General features: G+C 37.3%; 1 long non-coding RNA gene across 5 annotated transcripts in view; it reads left to right on the forward strand.

Annotated features, from left to right (window-relative positions):
• LOC133625117 (uncharacterized) overlaps positions 1 to 24,999 on the forward strand; it is a 59,074-nt gene that overhangs the window by 11,795 nt on the left and 22,280 nt on the right. For 4 of the 5 annotated variants that reach the window (XR_009818425.1, XR_009818426.1, XR_009818427.1 and 1 more), the window contains exon 2: positions 21,672 to 21,774. The exons of the other annotated variant lie outside the window; for it this stretch is intronic. This is a non-coding gene — a long non-coding RNA (uncharacterized LOC133625117). The remainder of the gene's footprint in view (positions 1 to 21,671; positions 21,775 to 24,999) is intronic. 5 annotated transcript variants of the gene reach the window in all.

Raw genomic sequence — 24,999 nt, forward strand, 5'->3', positions numbered from 1 at the left:
GTATAGGGTACTTGTAGAGGGAAATGTTAAGAATATAAATCTGGAAAAAGCTTAGGCCTTCTTTATGTTCCTCAACTCTGACTTCAGGTGGGAATGGTTTTAGATTGCAGTAAAGTCCATGCTGTCATTCTGATTTTTGTTTTGTGGCTGCATTTTTTTTTTTTTAGTAGCCTGAAACAAAGGTCAAATGTCTCTTCTTTTGATAACGTATATCTTGAGATTTCAGTGTTGAAATGTAGATTTTATATAAGTCCAATGTGTGTGTCCTTGATACTTTAATGCAAGTAGGACAGAGTTTTAAGTTGATGAATACTTTTAGGTTGTATATGGTGTAATGTTCTTACGCCTTCAATTTCTGTCATGGCATTATAGGTACATATAGTGGTATGGCAAAGGTGGCTAGATGGAAGACTTTAGTAAACAAATGCATAGCTGTTTATGATGAAATTGATTTCCCAGACAATACAGACTCTTTTTGAAATGCATTAACTGTCATGACTTGTAGAAGGAAGTTTGCAGCAACATTGTACACTTCAAACTGTCTTATTTTTTGATTTTCTGACTCTGGTCTTAGCACAATGTTATTCTCTCTGCAGAGGTTACCATAGTCTGATTCTTATGGACTTTGACTTAGAGCTGTGTCTAATTTCAGATCATGCTGGGTTGTATTCCTGACAAAGAATCTTCATTGAATGGGAAAAACCATGCCATTTTCCAAGCTAGAGAGATTACAGAATATTTTCTTGAAGAAACTTTACATTTGTGACCAACAGTGTCGTTTGATTTATTCTCACTTCCAGGAAACAAGGCAGAGATCAACTCCCTATTTTCCTTTATATCAAAGGGGTTTTTTAAACCCAGGAGGAGTTCTCTGGCCATTTGTAGTTTTAGTATAGATTCAAGTATGGCAAAGAGTCTGTAGTGTCTATAGATAATTTTAGCTGTATGTTATGGTTTAGTGGTTATTTGTGTCTTTACAAGTACTACTTAACAGAAATGGTATAAAAGTGCTTTCTAGAAACAACGACCCAAAGATGAATTTGGTTTATTGATATTATTTTGCTTTGCTTCTGCCATGTGCAAACTGCTTCCAAGTACAAAAGTACACTTCCATTTCAGTAGAAACTGATGTTAGTTTCTGTACTAGAACAGATGAAAATACTCAAAGTATCTTGGTAAAGTGATGAAAACAAGTAGTGCCTTTTATTCCTGGTGATAGAGTGTAATCTAAATTAGGTTCACCATTAGAAATATATAATTAGTGCAACAATTAGATTTGAGAGCAACAGATGGCTTATTACCTAAAATCCTGTTTCACAAATCAGACTGTGAGTGTTAAAAGGCACTAATTGCCATACTTCAATGTTATTTAACTGCAAAATCTGTTTAAAGTCACAGTCTTGTTGACAGTATCTGGAGAGATGGTTATGAATTAAAAAGAAAAGTGAAAGATGAGCATATTGTTTTAAATATGCATGCAGTTGCTTTCTGTAGTCTAAACAGAGCATAGCACATAGACCTATGTGGTTAGAAGTGGTGTTGGTACTCATGTCTTCTCCAGTAATCCACAGACTCCAACAGTTATGAAATGCAATTATAAAGAATTACCTAACAAAATAGCCCTGGGATTGAGTGAGCAGATGGCACAAGACTAACAGAGAATGAATGGTGTACTGCAGTGATGTGGTTGATCCACTTGCCATGGATCATCCCTTTTTTGAGAGACTACTACCTGTACCTTAACTATCTGAGATACAGAAGACCACGATTTGCTTCCCTGCTCCAAAACAAGGTAATGCATCCTTATAATGAAGTGGTACTACTGGCTTTAAAATATATGTGTGTATCAGGCTTTCAAAAGAACTTCTGTTGTCAATGCAAAAAGATTTCCCGATTTACATAATAAATTACTATTTTCTAACATTTTTTTTCCTTTCCTCAACTACAGTAAGTAACCATGGGAACATTTTTTGTAAGATGATTTGATTTTTTTTTTAATATTTTCCATTTTTATGATCACATATCATTAAATTTTACATTTTCCTCTCCATCTTCTTTGTGTCCTAACAGTATTCTTTACAGGAGAATAAAAATTACAAAATTATGAATGTTTTAGCAAAAGTAGCAGCCTAGGATTTAAAAATAAATCTCTCTAACAAGTAAAACAAGCTGTAGGAAATGCAGCAATTCTCTAATTCACTATAAGTGAAGCCATAAACTGTCCGTCAGAGAAGAGTTCAAGAAAAAACTTAAATTCAACTTTTTGCAGCATGGAGTCTCTGTTTACTCTTGCAGTGTACCCAGCAGTATTCGCTCTCACGGGAAATTAGGGGACAGGGAGAAAACATAAAATGAAATTACGATTGCAGAATTGTTAAAAATAAGGAAAGTAATAACTTTTTCTCCTTTTTTTATGTTTTGAATTAAACTACTTGGCTGTATGCTTACAGAAACTGGACATCAATAACACTTTTTGTGTTCATAGCTGAGAAAAAGAGTATTGCAGGGTGCTCAGTAGGAGAAGAAATACGTGAACCTCCTACATGGAGAAAAAAACCCTCTTTTCTCAGATAAACACAGAATTAATTCTACTCTGCCCCTTTTGTATAATGTCTTTGATTCTTAGAAGTTTCTAGATGAGAAACAAAAAGCAGAACTTGATCATAATATTTTTTTTTGTCTCCTCTTCCAATTGGGATGTCCAGTTACTCTGCTTGTTGGAAAGTGAAAGATGTGATGTGTTGAAACATAAGCTTGTTCTGGCCTAGCCAGGTCTGTCCATAAGGAACTGAATTGTCAGTAACTACAGTTCAAACCCCTGTGCAACAGTTATACATTTTACTGTTACTTTTAGAGTCAAGAGGGACGTTGCCTTGATCACTCTTGGCTTTAATTCTTACGTCAGGAAGCATAAAATCAGGCAATGATTAGTGCTGTTTAACCTTTGTGTTCGTGCTTAGTTGCTAAAGACGTCCAAGAGTGAGTGCTGAAGTGGAGAAGCCATGGGGCTGGCTAAACCAGAGCCAGGAGAGGTCTTGACTCAAGTTGTGCAAAGGGCTGGGCAACAGGCTGCTTGGTGATGGTGGTGGCAGCAAAATGTCTGTTCTCTACCCCAGGCTCAGGAAAATAAAGCTGTCTACTATTGCTGCCTCTAGGAGAAGAGTAATGAAGGTAATCAGTGATCATTTCTCAAGGAACATTAAATCCTCTGTGCTGGCTGCCAGACCCCAGCCCTCCTCATCACTCTACAGTGGTGATGGCAGCACCAAGCCCAATCTCTTAACCCTTGGCCTTTCTTCTTCTAGTTTCAGCCTCTCATTCCTGGGGTAGCATAATTACACTGCAAATAAATTGTGCTAACTTTGGCTCAAATTTTCCTGAATTATAATCCCAATCTTTTTATTAGATTTGCAGCATATGGAAAGAATTTTTTTTTTCCTGTTTGCCTCCATCTCTCTATTATGTGACATAATACTGACTATCTGTACTCACTTTGCTGTGAGTTTGTGCAAAGCATTTTATATGCCATGTGAACTTAGATCTCATATATGCATCTAAATAATATTATTTTTTAAAAAAGCCCTACCAATAAATAAGGCATTGGTCATTTACTGAAGAAAACAGTGTTTCAAATGGAATGAAAGAATCTGTTTTAATGTTTGTGGGCCAGCATTATTATTCCCATGTGTTTTCTTCAAAACATACTGCAAAAGATAATGCCAACAAGTGTTTTATTGGTAGAGAATCATTCAGATGAAACCACATACTTTGTTTTTTGCAGGTTAAAAATATATATTGAGTTTAATTTAAATCCTATGAAAGTGTATGTGCATAGGGAGCCTGGTTTGATTTACAGTATTTGTTCTGTAGCCACTTTATAAACTTTGTACTCATTTTTCATGGTTAATGGTCATATGCTTCTACTGCATTTAGAGACTATGTGAGCTCCATCTGGTGGCTAATTGAACACCTGAAGTTTCCTGTTACTTGATAATTAAAGATCCTTTGTAGACTAATCAATTAGATGTCTGACTCATAGAATGTGGCTTCAAAGAGAAAGGAGGACAGCTTTTCAGTAAATGTCTTACTAATATGAACCTTCAGTGGCAGTGATGTGAGCATGAGTGAATTGTTGTCATTTCACTGTTTTTCCAAGTAAAATTAAGAGCATCATGGTGTCTAATCACAGTAAAAGTATGTACAATTTCTTTTTTTAAAAAGTAAAATGCTTATTGAAAAGATAATATCCTATGGAGTTAGAGCAATGTTGTGATTACAGATGAAAAAAACCCCACAATATCTTCACCAGATCAGGATATATAGACTGAAGGGTAGCTTTAGGTTCGGATTGCTGTGAAATATGAATGCCTATGGAATTTCAGACAGTAAATGAGATGAATATACCTATTTCTAATATTGATATTTTTTCTCCAGTTTCTACAACAAAGCAGGAGTTAAATTTATTAACCTTACTTATAGTGTGTTCAACAGTGAATAATCTGTACCAATTTTATAGATTGTATTGAAAGCTTGAGCAATTGTTCATTTAAATGTATTTCTGACAGGAAATCAGCAGGAAACTAGATGTCTTTGTGGGATTTTTGAGCTAGTGAGTTTTGTGTAAATCATCAGATCAGTCAAACCAGAAGCAGAAATTGCTACATATAGAAAAAAGCTCACTTGAATGATAATGTAATGAAAATGACAAATTTCCTCCAAATATTTTAGTTAAGGTTTTTCAGAAACAATCTAAAATTCAATACTTTCTGAGAGGTTAGTTGTCATGTCTATCAAGCATGTACTATAAAGGAACAAGAAGAACAACTCAATATTAGATAATTTAAAAGCCTATTATTTAATCAGTAATGTAAGCTAGTAGCCAAGATATAATGTAGATATTTAAGTGTAAGATATTAAGTACAAAATAGACATTAATTTTATAGCTTTGAGGTCTTTCCAGCGTTCAGGTATGTAGTGGGTTTGTGTGGCCAGGTTTTGGTAGCAGGAGGGCTCAAGGAGTGTCTTGTGTGAAAAGCTGCTAGAAGCTTCCCCTGTATCTGACAAGGCCAGTGCTAGCTGGCTCTAAGATGGACTTCCTGATGACCAAACTCAGTCCTACTATTGCCTTCCGTGAGTTACAGGGGGACAGCCTGCACTCTTGCCATGGGCTGCAGGGGTGTCTCCAGCCTGGCACTCCTCCTTTCTTCCTTCTCTGACTATGGGATCTACATGCCTCTATCTTGTACCACTCCTTCACCTTCTCTTCTGCTGCAGATTTCTTCTATTAAATAATGAGGGGTCAGATTGGCTCAGCTGGGCTGGAGGTGGATGTTTTGAGAACTGCTTTTGGAGGCAGCACTGCAGCCTGCTCCCCCTGTTAACAAGCAAAAAGAGACTCCACATGAACCCATGACATTAGTGGTGAGGGTAATACCTCTGTGAATCACATATATGAGGAGAAGTTACTGCACAATTGTTAAACTGCAGCAGAAGAACGGAGTGAGAATGTGAGAAGAACATCTTTGCAGACACCAATGTCAGTGGAGAAGGAAAGGGAAGAGGTACTCCAGGTCCTGGAACAGAGATTCCCCTGCAGCCCATGGTGACACAGGCCCTTTCCTTGCAGCCATGGAGGACGTGGGGGAGCAGACATTCACCTGCAGCCCAGGGAGGACACCACACCAGAGCAGGTTGGTGACTGAAAGAGGTTGTGATGCCATGGGAAGCCCACACTGGAGCAAGTTCCCAGCAGGACTTGGGAATCCACACTGGACCAGGTTTGTTGGCAAGACATGTGTGAAAGTCCCATACTGGAGCAGTTTGTTCTTGAAGGACTATTTCCTCTTGAGGATGAGACCCACACTGGGGCAGTTTGTGAAGAACTGCAGCTTGTGGGAAGGACCTACATTGAAAGAGTTCATGGAGGACTGTCTCTTGTGGAAAGGAACTTTCCACTGTAGTGGGAAGTATGAGGAGTCTTCCACCTGAGAGGAAGCAGTGGCAAAGGCCATCTGTGATGAGCTAACCCTGTACCGCTGCGCTGCTGGTGGGGGAGGAGTTAGAAACTCAGGAAAAAAGGAGGGGAGGTGGGAAATGTTTTAAAATTCAGGTTTCATTTCTCATTTCCTTACTCAGTTTTGATTGATTGTTAATAAATCAAACCGATTCTTCCAAAGCTGAGTTTGTTTTGCCTGTGACGGTAATTGCTGAGTGATCTCACTGTCCTTATTTTGACTCACAGGCCGTTTGTTATATTTCTCTCTCCCCTGTCCAATTTAGGAGGGAGAGTGACAGAACAAGTTTGCTGGTCACCTGACACCTAGCCATGGTTAAACCACCACAAAATGCTAGCCATCACCATGCTGCATTTGTCAGTCTGACCCTGATTATGAAAAATATCCAAATAGATAAAAAAAAGGTCTTGCCAGGGTTTATTTAATACAACTATCTCAGCAACAAAGGAAAAAATAGAAAGCTGAAGTGAGTATAGTGGAGAGCACAATCATCAACTTCAGGTAACTCTTTACTGGAAATGTCTTAAATGATTTATGGTACAGAGTATCTTGTTTCTTTGTCAGAAGTTTTCCATAGTCAGGAATTTTTCTTTCACTAGCTAGCAGGACTGAGAGTTTATTTTACAGATGAAATCTGTTGTCCAGCGTTGCACTGTTACTTCTTGTGTTATGGTTTAATTTTTTACCAAGGAACTAATGCAGATTGCTGCTATTTGATCTTATCCTACTGGCATAAGACCATAGCCAGCTTTCTGACCAGTATTCTTAGTGAGACCGTAAGCTTAGAGGATCATTCCTGAAGCTTTTTGGGTTTGAGGCAAGAGAAGGTGCCTAAGAAAGTAAGAAATTGTTCTTGTCTCTTGTTGATGCTATTTCCCTTGAAACAAAAAAAGTTACTCATAGAACGGAGTGAAAGCATGTGAGAATGGCCATAACAGCATGGGTATATCACTTATCCAGGTGCTAAGATTCCCAGATTCTTTATTCAGAAGAATATTTTTATATATATATATATATATATCTGTATCTATCTACTACTTTAATAGATTTTAAGAAAGCTGTTTACTGCCAGATAGTCTAAAGGAGCTATACTAAAGTGTTGTTTTGGAGAAGGGAGGATAATTTGAAATTGAATCTTTTGCATATTTTACAAGAGTTTAAATGTCACTCTCAAAATTGTTTTTGAGGAGAAAAAAAATCAAACTTTTAATTTTGGATTTATCTTAACTAATTTTTGTATTTTTTCAGTTTAGATTCCAAATGATGAGATTTATGTGCATGTATTGTTGACTGTGAGCAGTTAAAGTTTGGTGACTCTAAACAGAATACAGTCCACAATGGATCTCTGTAGCAGAGATGCTCAGGGTATATTCTCAAAGTGACAAAAAGTGCTATATCGGTAAGCAGAAGACCAAACCTGTGAACAAAGGTGAGCTGCAAAAAGAGGTCTAATGATGTTTAACAACTAATAATCTGTATAACCTACAGGTATAGCCCCAAAAGATCAATTATTTATCAGCTTTACGTTACAAGTCTATCAGTATGGCCGTCAGACTGAGTGACGGGAATTCTATTTTATATCCCAGTCACTGAAGACTTTTAAGAAAAAACAACAGATATCTTTGTGGACATATGTTTGCTCTGATGTGCTCAGCATTTCAACACTTCAAGTAGGCTTTTAAAGATATTCAACATTGTGTTAATTTGTATTCATAGAGATAAGCTGGTATTTACAAACTTTTAAAGTAAAAATAAGTAAAGTGTTATTTTCCAACCCCTACCATTCCATGATTCTATGATTTTGGTCCAGGAATGCCAGCATGCCTCAGGAAACGTGGTTCAGGTGTCTCAGGCCTAGAGAAGTGATTGTCCTCCTGTACTAATCACTGGTGAGGCTGCACTTTGAATACTGTGTTCAGTTTTAGGGCCATCACTAAAAGGAGATTAAGGTGCTGGAGCGTGTCCAGAGATGGGCAACAAAGCTGGTGAAAGGTCTAGAGAGCACATCTTAGGAGGAGCAGCTGAAGGAACTGTAGTTGTTTAGCCTGGTGAAGAGGAGGCTGAGGTGAGACATGATCACTCTCTACAGCTGCCTGAAAGGTTTCTTCTCCTAAGCTACAAATGATAGGATAAGAGGAAATAGCCTTGAATTGTGCAAAGGGAGATTTAGATTAGATATTAGGAAAACACTCTTCACCAAAAGGTCTGGTAAACTTTGGAACAGGTTGCCCAGGGAAGTGGTGGAGTCACCATCCTTGAAAGTATTTAAAATATGTGTAGATGTGGTGCTTAGGGACACAGTTTAGTTGTGGTAATGCTAGGTTAATGATTGGACTTGATAATCTTAGAGGTTTTTCCAACCTAAACCGTTCTGTTCCTTGATTCTAAGAAAGCATGCATTTGTCCTCATCAAACCCTTCCAACCTCCTTCTCTTCCCCCTGTAGACATACACAGAAAAGTTGTTTCTATGGTAATAAGAGAAATAAATGAATAAGGAAGAAGCTTAGACAATTTCTCAACCTAGACACACTCCCCTTTCTACCTCAAATTAGAGATTCAAAGCTCCATTCCTGTATGCAGATCTAGTTTACCTGAGGAACACAGTCTTACAATTCTAAGTTTTGTCCTTTGTATTTTTAATCAGTGTCACAATTACTATCTTGGTGTGTATTACTCTGTCTTCAAGTAATTCAAGACCGTTTATGCTATGTATACAGCACCCAGCATAGTGGGACCTGATTGCTTTTTGGTGAATACTGTTGTGATACCAATAGTATGTTGTGAGAACATGTTCTATGCAATTTGATTTTATAGTCCTTTAAAGCCTTTTAAATGTTGGCTCATGCTATAATGGTCCAGTGAGACTTCAGAAAATACGGGATACCTCTTATACAAATAATTCAGTAAACTACATTTATTACAAAGATGTCCTATTCAGTCTTTGGTATAATGGTTCAGATTCATTACTGGGCCCTTTAGAGAAAAACAAAGCTGTCAAACTTTGGAATACAGTTAATTTTGAATCTATCCTTTCTCTAGTTCTGTAGTAATGCTTTCTCAATGCCAGTAGAAATTGCCCCTGGTGAGAGTTAAATTGAATGGCAAATGCAGAATCCTTTTTCTTTTCCTGTTTTACTTCTTTGTTGATGTACAGAAATATTTAGTATAGATAAGAAAAAAGTCTGGTTTATCAGATGCAGATTTGTCATTGTATACAGTGAAGGCACTAGTAGAAAAATGTGATAGAAACCGTTTTATCCTCTTTATGAAGATGTATTTCACAATCATGTTTCTGAAACATATATTAAAAAAATCAGGTTTTATATGTCAAGGAAATACGCACTTGTAAAGTACACAAAAACACAGCAAATCAACTAAGCTTAATTTCAAGTATATCTGTCATGGAAACAGCGTCATTTTGTGCTTCTCCTCTAACCACCAAATGGAATTGTAAATTATTAAACCAACGTAGATTTTTTGATTTTTTAAAGAAGTGTGATAACCAGACACTTCCACTTTCTGGGTCCCCAGCTTGAAAGCCAAGTAGAGCCAGGTTTGATAAGGATGTCTATTCAGCATTCTCTAAAGGTGAGATCCACTCTCAAATTGCTCACTGATTTGCTCAAAATGACTTGTCAGCTCTTAAACATGTTGGTCATGGCCTTGCACTTTAATTGAAGTTAGGCCAAATACCAGTAGGAAGTGAATGAAAATGTTCTGAACAAAGCATTTTAGTTGACATGCCAATTCCTCCTTCAATCTGTCAGAGGACAATCCTGCAAAACTGTTGAAGTTTGGGGCTTTTTCTTTTGGAAGTAGGCTGTAGTACTTGATGCAGTCATCTAGGCATCTCATGCATGGTAGGAGAAACTTCCTTTCAAGATGACTCAGGAAGTTTAGGAAAAGAATAAAAGGAGAAAAACAACTGAAATATCCTGTGGAGCATGGCAGATAGATATATAATGATCGTTAAGTTGTCACAGAAGTTTTGTACTTTAAATACTCGGCGCAGTGTGTGTTTCTAAGACCTTCCTTAAGAGGGAGCGTAAAAAAACAATCCCAAAACAACAGGAAGGTAAGTATCTTGCAAGATTTGAGAAACTGACACTGCTGTGACTGCTCAGCTGAATGTAATTCAAAGAAAATTAATCCTTTTTAGCTCTTTCATCTTTTATGAAGCTTATAACAGCAGGAAGAAAAAAAAGGATAAAACATTGATAAGCATTAAAAATGCAAACTACAAATGAATGTGGATAATAGCAGCAGATGCTCTGTTTCTGGTCAACAGAGTCAGTTCTGATCTCTGTCTTACTGTCTGTGTCTTTTACAGGTAATTTGCACTTTAAATGTTCTTCCCTATTTAACACCATTAAAATGGGACACCATAGCATTTGTTTTTACATGAACAGCTAAAAAGGGCTGCTAAGGATGATTTTTTTTATGGCCTCTGTTGTCGTAGCTGAAAAATGTTTAGCACCTTATGTATCTGTCTTGTGAGGCTGCATTTGGAGGATATTTTCCTTTCTATAGTCTTATTTGACTTCCTCTCACTCCCACCTTTTCCTTCTAATTCCCATTCTTCTTTCAGTCTTCCCATGGAAAATCTTGTTATGAATGATCTAGACTTGTACAGATAAATTCGACTAGACTGTGGTGGGAATGTAATTGTAAATTGTATCCTGTATCTGAATGCAGTGCCTTGTGCTATGCCATGTTAGGTGGTAGATGTAGTTGGTGTGATACCTGCCGATGTGGGTGTCTAGGTTTAATTACAGAAATCTACTTTTAAACTAAAAGTGTGTGTGTCATAATTTCTCTGTTGGTTTGAAAAGCAACACTTTGTGTGGCAGGACAGGGATTTTTGCAACATTTGCACTGGTGTTCCTCTGACTGCCCTGCGCTCTCCACTGGATGGTTCTCCCTTTGGGCTGTGTTTGGGCAGATGTTTTCTGGGGCAGTCTCCATCTGAGTCAAGTGCAGATTCTTCTTCAGTAACTCTGACAGCTTTGCAGAACAATGTTCCTCACGGGCCATATCTACAGATGTATAAGTGCAATAGGAAGGAGTGCTTGCAGACATTAGATTTTCCTAATGGATGAGATAAACAGAACCATTTCTGCTATCTGATCCACACTAAAGACCTCTTTGACTCCAGTAACCGTGTTCTAATTGCTATGTAAAACTTTCTGACTTTATTCTCATACTCTCAGGAATTTATTTGAAAGAGAAATTGCTAGATTGATTTCTGTAGTATTTAAATGAGCGTATGAACACTTTTCTTGGGTTCCTTGACCTGGAAACACACAGAACATTCTTTTTGTCTCTCATCAGTACGAAGTTTCTCAGTATGGAGACTGGATCAATTGTAAAACAAACCTGAGTACTTTCAGGCAAACAAGCTCCCTGCACACAAAGAAATACCTTGTGATGTTAGACAAAATGTTTCAAGGGTGAGATAACTATTTTTTAAGCACTCTGTGTTTTTCTTGCTTTTTAATTGCATAATGTCACCACAAATGTTGGGTGGAGGTATTACCGTTATGAAATGGAGGCAAATACAGAGATGTAAGTGTTATAAAATTGGTAACTGATGAGTCTATTATGTGACTAGCAAAATGACGATCCTGAATAGCTTGAGAACTATGGAACAGAGGACTTTACTTCAGCTCAGATGTTTGTGAAAGAGGTGGGGATATGTTTCTTTAGAAATTTTAGGTCTCTAGATGTTGCCATCATGTTACAGTGTGAGTAGAAGAATGAGCCCATTGTATATATTTGTTTTACTGGCTCAGCATTTTGTCAGAGAGGTTAATAATTCAGTAATATCTGACAAATAAAAGGCTCTGTCTTCAGATCCTACTCTGATTTAGACTTCAGGTACTATCCAGAGTCTAAATTTTCCTTGTTGGAAGAAAACTAGGATTCTTGGCCTTTTGGATACTCTCAGATTTAATGGTTGTTGAATATTGGATTTCCCTTGGGGTTGACTTGTGCTCACAGCCAATGAAGTAAGTAGTTCTTTCAGTATACACTAGCACTATGTGTACTTCTACCTTTATAGCCAACAGGTGTGGTTTGCGTTTTTTTCCTCCCTCTTCCTTGAAAGTGCCATTCTGGTAGGCAATATTGGGAACTTTCCGGTTTGTGAAAGAATAGCTGAATTTTTCATCTCCCAAAATTTCTGAGACAAATAAAAGTCCTAAACTGAATGCTGATAGGGAATATTTAATCTTCTAAAGTATTTGATGAAGTTCACTTATGATATTAGAATCATAGAATGGTAGGGGTTGGAAGGGACCTTTAGAAATCATCAAAGTCCAACCCCCCTGCAGAAGCAGGTTCACCTAGATCAGGTCGCATAGGAACATGTCCAGGCGCGTCTTGAAGACCTCCAAGGAAGGAGACTCCACAACCTCTCTGGGCAGCCTGTGCCAGGGCTCCCTCACCTGAACAGTGAAAGAGTTTTTTCTTATGTTTAAGTCGAAATTGTTGTGTTCCAGCTTCATCCCATTACCCCTTGTACTGTTACTATCTACTATAGAAAAGAGGGATGTCCCAACCTCCTGACACCCACTCTTTAGTTATTTGTAAATGTTAATAAGATCACCCCTCAATCTCCTCTTCTCCAGACTAAACAGCCCCAGTTCCCACAGCCTTTCCTCGTATGAAAGATGCTCCAGTCCCCTGATCATCTTGGTGGCCCTGTGCTGGACTCTCTCCAGCACTTCTGGATTCCTCAGCTCAAGAGGGACAGAGAACTGGACACAGTACTCCAGATGAGGCCTCACCAGGGCAGAGTAGTAGGGGAGAAGAACCTCCCTTGACCTGCTGACCACACTCTTCTTGATGCATCCCAGGATGCCATTGGCCTTCTTGGCCACGAGGGCACATTGCTGGCTCATATTTAGCTTATTACCAATCAGGACTCCCAGGTCTCTCTCTGCAGAGCAGTTCGACCCCCAGCCTGTACTGGTGCAGGGGGTTGTTCCTTCCCAGATGCAGGACTCTGCACTTGTCCTTGCTGAACCTCATGAGGTTCTTCTCTGCCCACCTCTCAAGCCGGTTGAGATCCCGCTGAATGGCAGCACAGTCTTCTTCTGGGGAATCAGCCAGTCCTCCCAGTTTGGTGTCATCAGAGAGCTTGCTGAGGGTACACTCTGTCCCCTCATCCAGGTCATTGATGAAGACGTTGAACAAGACTGGCCCCAGAACCGATCCTTGTGGAACTCCACTGGCCACAGGCCTCCAACTCGACTCTGTGCCATTGATCACCACTCTCTGGGCTCTGTCATTCAGCCAGCTCTTGATCCACCTGACTGTCCACTCATCCAAGCCACACTGCCTGAGCTTTCTGATGAGGGTATTGTGGGAGACAGTGTCAAAAGCCTTGCTGAAGTAAAGGTAGATGACATCCGCTGCTCTCCCTTCATCTAGCCAGCCAGTTATGCACTCATAGAAGGCTATCAGATTGGCCAAACAGGATTTCCCCTTGGTGAAGCCATGTTGACTCCCCCTGATAACCCTCTTATCCTTCATATGTACAGTGATAACATTCAGGATGAGTTGTTCCATCACCTTTCCAGGGATGGAGGTGAGTCTGACTGGCCTGTAGTTTCCTGGGTCATCCTCCAATGCTGGAGTGACATTGGCCTTTCTGTAGTTCTCAGGCACCTCACCTGTCCTCCATGATTTTATTGTATTTGATTTGGAGCTAAGCAGCTGTCACATAGTTGGGAGTGTGAGGAAAACAGGACAATAAGTAGTGTTTTAGTGACTCTGTTGTTTCCAGTGAGTGCTACCATTTGTGGCAAAAGTTACTGTGGCAAAAAATCATCTTTTATTACAGAAAGGTAGACACATAAAAGATTAACAAAATGTACAATTCTGAAGGCTATGTGACATGCCACATTCATGAAATAATTAAGTTTTGACAGCTATAGTTGGGTGTTTGGAGTGTGGGTGTCCATGCCAATATAGCTAAAATATGCAACTGAACCATACTCTTTGTTCTGAGCTTTTAAAGTCATTATGAAATTTAGGCTTTGATTATTAACAATTGCAGAACCTTAACTGTATGGCCTTGAACAGTTGAGTTAATTGGCATTTTGAAAGAAAATATTGAGAAATATGTTTTAACTATGTAGATACCCGAGTCCCAATCCTGTACCCATGTGATGAGATTTACAGGGTGCACACATGATATCAATTGTGGGCATCCTTGCTATGAAGGAGGACATCTCTGCTACTTAGAAGACTTTTTTTAAAAATAGTTATATATTCAAGGCCTTCAAAATATGCAAAGTGTTAATTTTCATTGTATTGTGTGATGATTTTGTTAGTACTATAGGTGAGAGGTTTTTCATTGAAGTATATGTCCATTGTATCTTTTAGTTCTCTGTTCAAGTTCTAGTTAGTTGTTGAGTATTCATCTCTGTAAATACATGTTGTCAAAATAGAATAAAAAATTTTGCCAAATGGTTTTGATACTTTTTCTGACATGCTTGAGACTATGCTGTATGAGAAAAACAATGCCTTTAAAGGAAGTATACCTCATCACAAAGATATTAGAAGTCCAATCAAATTTCATATTAATTCACATTAATATGAGTTAAAGAGAAATTTTCAGGAAAGTAATACAGAATAATTTATCAGTTATTTGCAATGCTTTTCATACTCAAGTTTGAGGATAATTATACAGTAGGAATATAGTTGCTCATCAAATGGAGAGGAAAACACGTGCTTATTGCAGAATAATCTTATTAAGAATTTTGTACGTTACTTTTTTGGTTTTTTAAAAAAGACAAAATCTTTAGCTACTTGGGCTAGCAACCAAGTAGTAATGCATCATATCCTTAATGAATCACAGGTAGATCTAAGTTCTAAAGTATTTGTTTCGTGATAGTATGTCACATATGTACCCTGGGATATTGATATAGGTGGTATAACAAATTTTCTCTAACATTTTCTAATTTTCTGATGTTGAACAGCATTATTGGATATTAAAATTAGTTTTTGATGCTCCAACTTTGTTCTTGTCTCACTGTCAGTGACTGCAGTAACTGGCCAAGCTGTGCATAGAGCAGGTTGAAGAGGTAGGGAGAGGTGGGAGGGATATAGGGCTGTATCATCTCTGCATCTTCCCAGTCCTGTATGAAACTTGAAGCATTGTATATATTAAAATAGCATTAATACCACTTACAGGGAATGGATAGTATTAGTTGATCATAGCTTCTTTTTGCCATGCCATTTTCTCTGGCATGTGCTGCTAATTAAAGATAACTGGAGAGAACTCCCTTGAGGTAGTGTATGGATTTATTCGCAGTTTGAAAAAGATGTGTGTTGGATGTTCATTGACCTTTCCACATTTAAAATGTTTTATGCAGTTGCCTCTGCTTGACTAGGTGCATTTTTTCAGTCCTGTATTCAAGTAGATAGGTATTGTAATTTTGAACAACGATGGTGCAATTATCCTTTATTTTGTATGAGGCCAACCAGTTGTCTCCTCTTCTTTCAAACGAATGTTTGCATGACAAAAGAAATAGAACCACATCAGGTAAGTTCTTCACAAAGACAAGGTCACAGTAATACAAAATACATGTTTTTGGAAAAATAGAGAGTTTGATCTAAACTGCTATGCAATGAACAAAATCCTTTTTTTTTTTTTTTTTTTTACAAAATACCAACCTTTTATGCTGAATGCAGAAAGTTAAGCCAAATGCTAGATAAGTTTCAGACAAAGAAATGATAAATTACTGTAATATGTAAGCAGAAGAACTAAGGTAAGAAAAACAAAAGGGATGGACTTGGTGGGCAAAGTAATTCTTTCATTTTTTAAGATTATATTTATGAATAAATATCTGCCAGGAAAAGAACTAAACACTGGCATGAAACATGTAAAAAGGTAGAGAAAAGTATAGAAAAGTGGATGTAGTAAGTGTAAAACTTTAAGATCTATTCATAGGCTATCTCTAGAAGTTTGATGCTACTCTCAAAATTTATATCGCTTTCCTATTCTAATGGTTATCAGGGGGAGTCAACATGGCTTCACCAAAGGGAAATCCTGTTTGACCAATCTGATAGCCTTCTATGAGGGCATAACTGGCTGGCTAGATGAAGGGAGAGCAGCGGATGTCATCTACCTTTACTTCAGCAAGGCTTTTGACACTGTCTCCCACAATATCCTCATCAGAAAGCTCAGGCAGTGTGGCTTGGATGAGTGGACAGTCAGGTGGATCGAGAGCTGGCTGAATGACAGAGCCCAGAGAGTGGTGATCAATGGCACAGAGTCGAGTTGGAGGCCTGTGGCCAGTGGAATTCCTCGGGGATCTGTTCTAGGACCAGTCTTGTTCAACGTCTTCATCAATGACCTGGATGAGGGGACAGAGTGTACCCTCAGCAAGTTGGCTGATGACACCAAACTGGGAGGACTGGCTGATTCCCCAGAAGAAGACTGTGCTGCCATTCAGCGGGATCTCAACCGGCTTGAGAGTTGGGCAGAGAAGAACCTCATGAGGTTCAGCAAGGACAAGTGCAGAGTCCTGCATCTGGGAAGGAACAACCCCCTGCACCAGTACAGGCTGGGGGTCGAACTGCTCTGCAGAGAGAGACCTGGGAGTCCTGATTGGTAATAAGCTAAATATGAGCCAGCAATGTGCCCTCGTGGCCAAGAAGGCCAATGGCATCCTGGGATGCATCAAGAAGAGTGTGGTCAGCAGGTCAAGGGAGGTTCTTCTCCCCTACTACTCTGCCCTGGTGAGGCCTCATCTGGAGTACTGTGTCCAGTTCTGGACTCCTCAGCTCAAGAGGGACAGAGAAGTGCTGGAGAGAGTCCAGTGCAGGGCCACCAAGATGATCAGGGGAATGGAGCATCTTTCATACGAGGAAAGGCTGTGGGAACTGGGGCTGTTTAGTCTGGAGAAGAGGAGATTGAGGGGTGATCTTATTAACATTTACAAATAACTAAAGAGTGGGTGTCAGGAGGTAGAGACATCCCTTTTTTCTATGGGATCTTGCAACAGAACAAGGGGTAATGGGATGAAGCTGGAACACAACAATTTCGACTTAAACATAAGAAAAAACTCTTTCACTGTTCAGGTGAGGGAGCCCTGGCACAGGCTGCCCAGAGAGGTTGTGGAGTCTCCTTCCTTGGAGGTCTTCAAGACGCGCCTGGACATGTTCCTATATGACCTGATCTAGGTGAACCTGCTTCTGCAGGGGGGTTGGACTAGATCTCTAAAGGTCCCTTCCAACCCCTACCATTCTATGATTCTGTGATTCTATGATCTATAGCAAAGTTTGTAACTGAAATGCAAAATAATGAATTTAAATAACACTTAACTGGGCCAACAATATTTCTGATCCGTTGATCCTGCTTTTACAATCCTTATACACCTTTTAGTCTGGCAAATCTCTCACTAACTTTACAACTGACTTTCTTTAGGACCTCATGAACCAAATCATAATTCTTAATGCAGTAGATTAGACATAGTGCAATATATTTATTTATTTGACTTATGTGTTTATTAAGTGATTTATTTTTTTTCTGGTTGACTGGGAGTCTGGTCTCTGAGGCCTCTCTGAGGTTTCATTGCTACTAGGAATAATTAGAAATTCTTTAGGAGATAATACAGATGTAATGTTTTCAATGCTTTATACTTCAGCTTTCACTTAAAGTAACTTTGAATATCTGCTGTCTGATTAGAAAATATTTTAAATTCACTTTTCTAGGAGATACACTGTCTTTGCACAGAAACAGGTAACTGAGTAACAATTGGGTGTAGCCAAGAGGTATATAATAGAAGGAGATGTCTGTAGGTTGAAATGTGTCTTTATAAAAAAAGATTATTCTTAACATTGTATCTTTATGATTTCTGTGGACATGTTTGTTTCTGAGACTGGTTAATGGAAATAAGCAGCACTCAACATTTCAGTGAGGTATGCGTCTGAATGCTTGAAGAATATTAAGGTGAAACATACTTGTGTAGGATTTTTTCATAGTTACGGCAGTCACAGTTCTGATTCACTTAGGAAATGTTAAGAAAATTATCATTATAGTTCTGTCTTTGATCTTCTTTTTTATTTAATCTAGTATTTCTTCTGTGCTATCTTTCTCCCAAGGAGAAAGCATGTGTGAAATATGAAATGAGTTGCTTTAATAGGCTTTGAATTACAGTCCTCTTGAAAATTCATTATGTGTGCATGCACATGTGTATGTGATTACATTTGGCAGACCATATCTTGTGGACATAGGAATTAAAGCTGGTAATGGATTTGCAGTTAAATTTTCAGAGTAGCATTTGTGTATGTCAGCTCTTCTTTTAGTTAAAATAATAAGAGCCAATATGTTTCCACCTGGAATCATATTATCACAGTGCTTGTTGTAAGTAATGATTCCTAGTGATCTTCTGAGAAAAACAGTGAATGCTGTTTATTCTAATATTTTAAAATGTATTGCAAAGTTTTTTATGTCCTTTTGTAATGTTCAACTGAGCAATTTCTTTTTGAGCTTTAAAATTATTATTTACTTCAGCTTACTAGTAACTTTTGAAAATAATTTGCTCTCTATTTGTCAATAGCCTAATTTAAGCCAAATCATCATAGCAAATCACTATGATTAATGAAACTGCAATTTACAAAAGTTTTGAACAGATAGGAGTATTTTTTGAATCTGACATGTTCACAGCCTGCAGAAGTTTAATAAGAATGTCACAATCATTGAGTAACATCTAGTGTTTCTCCTCTAGCTGCAACATTCTGGGCTATATTACATAAAATGTTAAATTTGTTTTATCACATACGGCATCCTGACTTGATTAATTTTCATAGGGGATAGTGCATTAACTGGACAAGAACAACTCTATAAGATTTAAAGATACCATTATAAATGAAGACATCTGCCACAATTGGCACCAACTCTGAATTCTATAATTACTCACTATTGGATAAAATAATTTCATAACTTAACAGTGCAAAATTTTCACTGTAGTTTTTGTGGATGTTTTCATTGGTTATATGAAATTATTGGTGCTTAAAAGACAAAACAGAGGAGAGAGGTTAGTTTTTAGATGCATTTTGTTTGCATGTAATAATTCTACTAGTTCACAATTTCAAAGAGTTGTAGACAACCTACAGCACAGATTTTAGGAAAGGAATAAGTCTTGTACAAAGTATTCCCTAGAATTTACTTTTCTTTTACTGAATTTGGTGATTTAGTTTGAGGTTCAAAGTCACACAAGACAGAGTGCATCTTTGTCATTCTCATTTTGATAAGAAACTATCTGACATTTTGAGAAATGACCTACTCTGTAATCACAACCAGAATATAAAAACATTCTGTGATAGAGTTGTTTTCTTATTCAAGCTGGACTCCTGTTCATAAGCTATTAACTGAGCTGTTGTGCTGATAAAGTCAGATTGACTTTTTTTTGTGAACTTCTCTTCAGTTATTGTGGCAAGCCCTGTTGGCAGGATACCCAGATGTGTAGAATGTGAATAAAATGGATTGGATTACTCTACCTATAAGAAATGGTTTCCAAGGGTGATTCAGGCATTTGATTTTCTTCAGAGGTGGTATTTAATATTGTTATCTTATAAGTAACATATTACAGTAAAATTTAGTTACAGCATATCTGTGCATATAATTCAGTGTAAACAGAGAGCATTTTAATGAGCTAGCAGAAAAAAACAAAAGAAAATTCAGTGTCTGGTGTGAAATTGGGATCTGAACTGAAATCTGTTTGATGCAGCCTAAGAACTCCTAGTCAAATTCAGCAAACTTTGAATCAGCCTCTTACTTCCTCAGGTATTTTGACAATATGAAATATTTGCATAGTCCAATGCAGTGTACAAGTTACAAATCAGAAGGCTAATGCAATTCTTGGAGGAATAGGTTACTAGCAAATGTTATGTGATGCTGAACATCAGCAAAGGTATAGGTCTTTTTTTGGCTTCCTAGAGGTGACTGGGAGGATGAGACAGCACTATCCACAGGAGATTCACTGGATCTCTGCACTAGGTGGCAATTCCTCTGTGTTCATTCCCAATCTTAACAACCCTTTTGTACGTCTACTTCTGATTCTTTTGATAAAATTTCTTTGTTTTCTAGAAATGTTGGAAATTTGTCTTTATTATTTACTCTGGCATGAGTACATTTGTACTAGTGAATCACACTTCTGTGTATACAGATTATGTACTCAAATAGAGAAGACCATCTTTTGGCCAAGTGACTACATTATTTTAATTTTCTTCAAGTTGCTTAAAAATTCTTCATGTGGATGTTATATATTTCTAATGTATTATTATTTTTTAAAAAAAACAAATAATAATGTGAAACGTTAGCAGGCTATTTTAGTTGTAAACAAAATTATCAAAGGAATAAATGATTAAAATATTGTTTTTTTAGTTAATATATTTATGCTAACAGCTTATGTAAGAGTTAAGCTTAGCATTATTGACTGCTAAATGTATTTTGACTGATGAGGCTTTCTTAGAAGCAGTATTAAAACTGCAAAACTGTATGTGCTGAATGCAGGAGTCAGTCTTCTATCAGTATTTTGCTGATTTGACAAGAAATAATGCTGGATAGGCAGTGTAAGCAAGACTCACTATGACTCAGAAGGACAATTGCACGGTTTATATGACCTAAATAAAAGAAATGTGATGGCTTCTTAAACAGGAAAATTGCTTTAGAGTCAGTGTGTGAACTTTAATTGCTAAATAGCTATAACCATTCAGGTTTTGGAAGATCTAGTTTAACTGCCATATATGTTAAAAAAAGTTTCTTATTTATGATAAATGATAAAATGAAAAGATTTTCAAACGCATCAAAGGAAAGTTTGATTTTTGTATTTTTTTTTCTTTAAAAGGTAGATGAAATACCTGTTCTTTAGCCTTCTGAAAGAATACGCTCAAGTGATCTTCCACCTTCCTTTATTGTCTTTAAAGCAAAGTTCCTACAGGGCACAGGACAGGGTCTGTGTACTCTGTTTAGTTATCTGTACAAAGATACAATTCATAAAGGTGGAAATCATGGTAGATTCATGAAAGATATTTTGATTTTAGTAACTTCAAGTTTTAAATGTTATCTGACATACATATTATTCCTATCTTCAACAGACATCTAAGTCTATATTTTTCAAGCAACATAGTAGATCTGTAGAGCTCTCCTATAAATTATCAGGGCTGTTCTAGGTCAACAGTTTGCTAAGAGTCTTCAAAGCTCAGTTAAGATGTTGTATTTCTTTGTTGGTCTGAAGATGGTAATTGGAAGAACTGGGCTTGAAATTTTCCTGTCAAATTTTTGGAGGTTTCTACAGAATTAATTTAACACACTGACAATTTTCTTCTGAAATTCATTTATATAAAGCTTGTTGTAAGAAGTGCATTTGGATAACCAAAGTTGATGGGACTATAAAAACATTGAGGGGGGAAAAAGTAAAAGAAAAGAGGACTTCTTAGTATATGAATTTAAAAAAAAGCCAAACCCCAAATCCACAGTACCTTATCAATAATATTGGAATGAATATTAATGGGAGAGCTACCCAAATTTATTAGACATTGTTTATGGAAGAATGATTAAACATGAGAACAAGCTTTACTTCACTTTATGCACAGGGCAGGACGGTGGTTTAATGTGTAATTCATACATGTTTTTCCAGGTCTCTCCAGTATCATTGGCCAGGAAGGCCAATGAAATCCTGGGATGCATCAAGTGTGGCCAGCAGGTCAAGGGAGGTTCTTCTTCCCCTCTACTCTGCCCTGGTGAGGCCTCATCTGGAGTACTGTGTCCAGTTCTGGACTCCTCAGCTCAAGAGAGACAGAGAAGTGCTGGAGAGAGTCCAACGCAGGGTCACCAAGATGATCAGGGGAATGGAACATCTTTCATATGAGGAAAGGCTGTGGGGACTGGGCCTGTTTAGTCTGGAGAAGAGGAGATTGAGGGGAGATCTTATTAACATTTATAAATGTCTAAAGGATGGGTGTCAGAAGGTTGGGACATCCCTTTTTTCTATAGTAGCTAGCAACAGGACAAGGGGTAATGGGATGAAGCTGGAACACACTGCTGGTTCTGCACAAAACGTCTAACTAACAGTGCTTCATTTGTCTTTGGTGTGAATTTAAGAAAATTTCTGACTGTTAAGAGAATTTATCAGTTAGGATTTCAGAGAGTAATTCAATGTAATCCTGCAGTTTGACAAAGTAAGAGACTACTTTCAGTTTTCACTTACCTGAGCAGTTCTTATCCCAGTGAATAACGCCCATGAATTCTATGAATTGCAGGGCCAAGTGCTTTATTAGTAAGGGCATGTTGTGTAGTAAAAAGGTCAGGAAAAAGTATGTCTGACTGAGGGACTGAAACTCTGTTATGTCATGGAACAAAGCTTCCTTGCTGCAGAATACATTAGCAACAAATAAGGTTTGAAGATGTAATTTGTTTTGATCCCTTTCTGTCATGTGTTGTTAGAATCTTTTGTTTTATGTTGCCAATGTTTTGAAATTGTACCAGGTGATTATCATTCAAGTGCATCCTAAATCATGTCTTACTGAATATCTATGAATTTCTATTCTAATATATTCTCATCACTGCCATTGTGGTTGCAAAAGTCTTAGTGTCACTTTAGTTAATTGTTGAAGCTGAATGATGTTGTCTAACTTCCAGTGATGCAGAAGAAAAGACGCTATTTAAATTGAGATTTCAAGCTGAACAGTATAAAGTCTTTAGTTCACAGCATTTTTTACACATAAATTTAAACAAGGTGCCAAACTGTGACATCCAGGACAAAAAAATTATATGAGCAGGTTACTGAGCTTGTCAGCTGAAAAGCACTGGGCATTCTGAGACTATAAAGAGATACAATATTATAACCAACCCTTTTATACTATCAAAGAGGGTTTCTTTTTTAGTCTTTTGAAGTTACTTCTTGATGCATTGATGAACTCCTTATTTATTCAATGTTGTGAAAGGAACATGCCAAGCAGATTTTTCTACCTTGCAGCATTACCCACCTATGTTTTCATTCTGTTTTCTCACTATTTTTTACTTTCTTTTGCACTGTGCACTGAAGGAATTAAACAAAACTTTCAGATGTTAACTGTTGTATTTGTGGTGCTTTTTGACAGGATTTATCTAAACTGTATGAGAAAATAAAACATTTCCTTTAGATTTGTGTTGCTACTTGGATGCCTTTATGGTATGTGGTAAGCCTTATTACCCTTTTGGTCAAATCCAGAACTTGCTGCTTCCGAATTACTTCTCTCATAAACCAGCACTTCCTAGAAACCATCTCAATATGGTATATGAAATCTTGCTTTCCTCAGCTTTTTTCTTGTGATTGATAATCTTCAATGAACAGAGACTTAAAAAATGCCAAAACATACTTTGTACATTATCTTGTTTTTCTCAATACTGACCTGCCAGTAGGTGCTACTTTTGGTTAGTTCAAAAGACAGAGTTATTTGTGTATTGGTAAAGAGAATATCTGAGGAAGAGGTTATGTGTATACTAAGATATAAATACTAAGAGAATATCTGTTTTCTGAGAGTAGAAGTTGTTCATACACTGGTCAAAGAAGATTTTATTTATTCTGCTGCAAAACAGGGAATGAATCATTAGTTCTGCATAGCAAAGGTTTATGATTTATAGAATAATTTTGGGGGATTAAGAATAAGAAGTAAAATGAAAATGCTATTTTAGGAAGTTAGCTACAAATCCATGAGACTTACTTGTCAATTATTTTACATTTTTATTATTAGTCCAGTCATCCAGTGTCTGCAGCTGAAAAACATGTTGAGTGTCAGTACAAAGGCAAATACTGTTTTGACACATTGCACTACTGTGTACAACTTGTACATTTCTTGCTTGATACTCTAAGCCTTGATCTTTTTTACATGTAAACATCATTCATGACTGAAGGTTTTGCTAATTAAAAGTGTCTATGCCTTCTCCTTTGGTAAATTCACCACACTTGGAAGACAAACTGGAGAGTTACCTTGTATATGCAAGAATACTCATTTATATTTGTGTTTTCCTAGTTCATTAGTCCTAAAAACATAGAAGGAGGTACCTTCTCCCTGTCAAGACAAGCAGAAGCGTAACAATTTTTCAGTTTTTAAATGACAGAAGCATTTGAAGACTTTATTTTGATTGCCAGTTTTTGTGAGACAGCAATAGGACACTCTTACTGACTCTGACACCTTCAGAAGACTGTCTTCATGCTTTTGAATTACGTAAGCTACTTTTTAATTTACTGAACTCAACTGATGTTCAGTAAATCAATTTTTGCTGGTATGCTGGATGATTTTGCACTCTTATGCCTATAGCACTCTTTACTGTCGTAGTTATGACTCAAAAGAGATGCTCAAAACAGCGTTTCCTCTTTGTGAAACATGGTGTTTTTGAATGGTCCTTCTCCTTTGAAGCAGTTTGTGACTTTTCCATCATCTGTTAGAGATAGGATTTGTGAATCTTCCAGGTGTTATATGTAGCTCACCAGCTTAGACCCATGGTTTTGGAGGAGATAAAGGTTGGAATGACACTTTTTATGATGATTTAATTGTTTAATTTAGTTTAAGATGTGGCTGGTGGTAGATTTAAGTAAATCGATGTAACTGATAGCTACTGCATTTAAAAAAATTGTTGCTGAAGTTATGGAATAGTACTGTGTGGAGTTATGGAACAGTGCTACATTTCTAAATAAAATGTACTTATTTATGGAATTAAATGCAAAAATAATCCCCCAACCCACTATGTGTTCGTGCAGGATACACATGTCTTAAAGAGGGTAGAGATCAAGGATAGATTGTATATACTAATCAAAATTAACACAGAAATTCACTCATATGGAAGTTCTGTGCAAATTTGACCAGATTCACATGTAAAATTATGGCATAGACACTGGAGGGTTGTCTGTGTATATTAACAATAATTCTGCTGTGATTGTCCTCTACACCTGGAGAGCAGCTGGTAGGATGTTATTATTTCTGAAA

The sequence above is a fragment of the Colius striatus genome, chromosome 3, assembly GCF_028858725.1.
Source record: "Colius striatus isolate bColStr4 chromosome 3, bColStr4.1.hap1, whole genome shotgun sequence".
Lineage (NCBI taxonomy): Eukaryota > Metazoa > Chordata > Aves > Coliiformes > Coliidae > Colius > Colius striatus.